The sequence below is a fragment of the Cucurbita maxima genome, unplaced genomic scaffold, assembly GCF_002738345.1.
Source record: "Cucurbita maxima cultivar Rimu unplaced genomic scaffold, Cmax_1.0 Cma_Scf00229, whole genome shotgun sequence".
In the NCBI taxonomy this organism is placed as follows: Eukaryota; Viridiplantae; Streptophyta; class Magnoliopsida; order Cucurbitales; family Cucurbitaceae; genus Cucurbita; species Cucurbita maxima.
In genome coordinates this window covers 68,116-73,303 of record NW_019272245.1, presented here as the reverse complement: position 1 = coordinate 73,303, position 5,188 = coordinate 68,116, and the positions used below count along the sequence as shown (strand labels likewise).

The 5,188-nt window shown below is 38.4% G+C and overlaps 1 pseudogene; it reads left to right on the top strand.

Annotated features, from left to right (window-relative positions):
* The first annotated feature begins 2,755 nt into the window (after positions 1 to 2,755).
* LOC111474064 lies at positions 2,756 to 4,887 on the top strand (annotated as a pseudogene).
* The last annotated feature ends 301 nt before the right edge of the window (positions 4,888 to 5,188 follow it).

Genomic DNA, 5,188 nt, shown 5'->3' with positions numbered 1-5,188 from the left:
GTATACAACAGGTTCACTACTTTTCTAACCTTATTTATCTAAATATATACCATCCATGTAATAATTAATAGGGTGCATTATATATAGCACGTTATTACATCCAAGTTCAAATATGTTATATTTGGACGAGAGTTTGAATCCCACAAAACCTACCCTATAATGCATATCCTAATCCTATCGTATTTTTAATCTTGTCATAATCTTACTGTCCTTATACATCTCATAGTCGTATCATTTCATGGACATACCTTAGTCATATTGTTTTCCAAACGTACCCTAACCATATAGTTTTATAAATCTATCTTAATCATATCATTTTCTATACATAACCTATACAAATCGTTTTTTCAATCTATTATAACCATATCATTTTCTATACATAACCTAACCGTGTCGTTATATTAATATCTTAGCCATATCATTACATTACGTTCATCGCATCATTCTCGTATCCTACTCAAACATATCATGATGTAAGAGTTCTCATATCATTCACATATTATAACATATACATGTCATATCGATTCATAAACAATCACACATATCAAATATATGGCGTGCATAACCACGGGGCACGTGTCAGCATCAAATATAACCATGTCAATAATAACGTCATTTACTTGGTTGGCCTTGGCCGACGTTCTATTCTATTTTTAAGATTAGCTTAACTTGTCATTCGAAGCTTGTAACGATGTGACAAAATTGATTCATGTTGTAATTGTAAGAGAAAGATTTTCATTTTTGATGATGGGAGATCTTGTGGTGTTAGGACAAATGTGGAGATAATGTAGTGAGAATTGGAAGAAAGGGAGGGAGCAAGGGGGGAGTTGATTGAGGGATGAGGGGAAAGTGGGCATGTGAGAGGTTGGAGGAGGGATGAGATTAGTTGATTTGTTTAATTATTATTTTTTAGCATGATCTAACATAAATTTTATGTGGATACATTCTTTAAAATAATTAATAAAATAATATTATGAACTTATCCGTTTGCATTAAGAGTCTTAAAACCAAAACAACGAAAAATATTCAATGTGAAATATAAGTAAAACCAAAGAAAAAATTAAAACGATGCCCTAATCTAACCTAATATCTAAGAAGTGAAAATGCAACTACACTAACACAGGTTCTATGATCGTCAACCACACATGGATGTCTTGCCTTTACCTGAAATTTAAGAATAACACAAGACCTCAATATTTTAAGAAATATTCATTAAGTGATCCCACAATTGGTGTTGGTGAATGCAAACACATGCATAACGATGAGACCTATCATTTTAAATCGTATTCTCTAAGCCTACTCTCCAAACTTGGCAAATTGGATATATGGTACTTCGCTGCACACTACCCACATGTGCGAGCATGGGCCCACCAGGCAGGCTCGCGCACCCTCTGGACCGACTGGTAGGGCTAGCTACTCTGTACTATTGTCGAACACCCAGAGGGAATAGCGATCATCGTTGAACTATGTTAAGCATGATAATCATTTTTGTCTCATAGTGTACGCGTCCGTACTCGTCATTTTTGTCTCATAGGGAATAGCGATGCACGTGAACATACAAATATGCATGAGGTTCCCTTATTTTTCTTCGTGGCATAAAAAATCATGCAGGACAACCCTCATTCTCTCATCACATATCACACTCCCTAATGTAACATCCTAAATATTCTCGCTTAAATTAGAAGCATCACCACATGAATTCCATAAATAATATAGGTGGTAGTTTGAAATACAATATTTGCAAATGAAGCCATGAACTTACACGTTTAATTTAAGACAAGAAAATAGAAAGAACATATCTCAAACATATCGTCAAACACATGGTACCATAACATATATTATATCATTCACATGGCACATCTCAAACATATCGTCAAACGCATCACATCATTTCATAAACATTTCACACATATCAAGCATATGACACGTGCAGAACTATGGGGCATGTGTCATCATACAACATCAATTTCTAACCATGCGGATAGTACAACCACCTACCTGATTAGCTTAGACTGGTGTCACCAATTTATCCTTAATAAAAGTTCGATTTTGTACTTTGTATCCAAGTCAACTATGTGAACCCATGACAACAATTTCAAGTTCAATTCTCTGCATCGTACAATGGTTCCTGTGTTAGACTTCATGCAAGTAGAGTATTAGAATATTAGAATATTATAAAATCCTAACGATTAATCTCGACCGTAGAGACTATTTTGTAGAGTTTTATTAAACTACATACTAATTATAATACTTAAATTAGTGAGTAAAGTAATTATGAAGTTAAATAAATATTTTTATTTATAATTGTACCCTAAGTAAAACTGTACCGTTAGAAGTTAACAATCGGTTCATTTAACCAAATCTAGTTTTAGGAGAATAGTTTTAAAATTTAGCTTTAATTGGAATATAATTTCGATTATGATGGGACGACATTAAATCAGAAAAATCCTTGAGGATCCAATTGAGAATGATTTGGAGTTAAAGAAGTGTGGTATAAGCCCTTTGAGCAGTTGAGATGATTAAATTTAGAAACCACAGCTTGATACAACAAATGTGACTGCCAAATTAACCTCCACATGTCAATTTCCTCTCATATTCAAACCACTGTGTGTACCGGCCGTAACCCGTCGTCTCTGCTTCCTTTATAAACCCCATTTTCCTTTCTTATTCTCCCGTCTTGTCTTAAGTTAATTGATTCTCTCGATTAGTTTCTTTTTTGGTTGACTGTTTCTGTGTAAATTCATAATGAGTCAACCAAACGGTGACGCCGGTGGTGGAGAAGGGATCAAAAGAAGATCTTGTGGTTGTTCGAAGCAAGATTTTCTACCCGAGGAGTCGTTTAAGAGTTGGGGAAATTACACTAAAGCGTTGAAGGCGACGCCGACCCGGCTCTTGGATCGGCTCACGGCCAGGTCCGGGGAGCACATTGAGCTCATCGAGATGAAGGCTCGCAGCCAACACGAGATGAAGAAGAGCCTCACATGGTGGGACCTTATGTGGTTCGGTATCGGCGCTGTCATCGGCGCCGGAATATTCGTCCTCACCGGTCTTGAGACTAAGAAACACGCCGGCCCAGCTGTCGTCTTGTCTTATGTCATCTCCGGTGTCTCCGCCATGCTTTCCGTTTTCTGTTACACTGAATTTGCCGTGGAGATCCCAACAGCTGGTACGTGCCCTTTTATATTTGGTCTCTGTTTTTCTTTAAAATATTATTTATTTTTTAAATTAATTTTTTTTCTCTCTTCTTTAATGAAGTGGGTATTATTTTTGTGGTAGAGATGGGTCTTATTTTTGTGGTAGAAATAACGGCGTGAAGTGATATTGTATTGAAATTTTTATTATGAGATCTTAATGGGTTGAAACAAAATTTAGATTTTGAATTCAAGAAGTATAAAATATCTATAAATATAAAGGGTAAAAATATTTTGAATTCAACCCTACTTTTACAATAATCCAAATTTAAAATTATTCTAGATTTCCTTTTAGATTTTCTAAATTAGTAACTTCACTAGCCCATTGTAATTATTTGTTCAGGTGGATCATTCGCCTACCTAAGAGTAGAACTAGGAGACTTCGTGGCATTCATAGCAGCGGGCAACATCCTCCTCGAATATATAATTGGCAACGCTGCTGTGGCCCGTTCATGGACTTCATACTTTGCCACTTTGTGCAATCACCATCCGAACGATTTTCGCATCCACGTTTCGTCTTTACCCGACTCCTACAACCAGCTCGACCCCATCGCCATCATTGTGATCATCTTCATTTGCACCTTGGCTGTAGCCAGCACCAAAGGCTCCTCCCGCTTCAACTACATTGCTTCCATTTTCCACGTTGCCATCATCCTCTTCATTGTCATTGCCGGCCTCACCAAGGCCAACCCGAAAAACTTCACTCCCTTTGCCCCCTATGGCCCTCGTGGCATCTTCGTAACCTCTGCCGTTTTGTTCTTTGCATACGTTGGATTCGATGCCGTTTCGACAATGGCTGAGGAAACTAAGAACCCTGCTAAAGATATACCTATTGGTCCTGTTGGATCAATGGTGATCACCACATTAGCCTATTGCATTCTTGCAGTTACCTTGTGCTTGATGCAGCCATACCAACAAATTGACGAGGATGCGCCGTTTTCAGTGGCTTTTGAGGCTGTTGGATGGGGTTGGGCTAAGTACATTGTGGCTGCTGGTGCTATTAAAGGCATTACCACCGTGTTGTTGGTTAATGCTGTTGGACAGGCACGCTATCTCACCCACATTGCTAGAACCCACATGATCTCACCATGGTTCGCCAAAGTGCATGAAAGGACTGGCACTCCAGTGAATGCAACAACCACAATGCTCGCTGCAACAGCAATAATCGCCTTCTTTACAAGCTTGGGAATCCTCTCGAACCTCCTCTCTATCTCCACCCTCTTCATCTTCATGCTGGTAGCCATCGGCCTGATCGTCTGACGCTACTACGTAGGCGGTGAAACGACACCATCCGACCGAAACAAGCTCATAATTTGTCTGGTTCTAATCGTGGGATCTTCAATAGCAACTGCCGTGTATTGGGGCTCAAGCGACGGCTGGATCGGCTTGGTGCTGTCCAATTCCGTATGGTTTCTCTCAACTCTAGCCCTATGGCTCGGTGTCCCACAGGCCAAAAAGCCTCGCGTGTGGGGCGTGCCGCTCGTCCCGTGGCTGCCTTCACTGTCGATCGCTATCAACCTTTTCCTTCTTGGCTCCATCGACAAAGCCTCATTTGAAAGGTTTGGAATCTGGACTGGGATTCTGTTGATTTACTATATCTTGATTGGATTACATGCTTCTTATGACTCGGTCATGGAGTCCAAGACTACAGCAAGAGAAGTTAATAGCAGTTTGTGAATGGATCTTTCGAATTTATAATGATTGGCTTAGTGCTTTGATTAGGGGATTTGTGGTTTATGTTTGTCATTATGTTAGCTACCATTCATGTTGGCAAGGATGGTGGTTTGATTGTATATGTTTGAGCTCTCTCTCTACTTTGTCTGTACATGTAAAAAATTATAGCTAAACAAAACGTTATAATATGTTTTTTATAATGTTTTTTTTTTAAGATCTTGATGGTTGACGTTATTACAAGTTCAAGACTTTTTATTATTATTTTTGTGTAATTATAATAGATGCTATAAAAAATACAAAAAATTGCGAAAGTAAAGTATTGA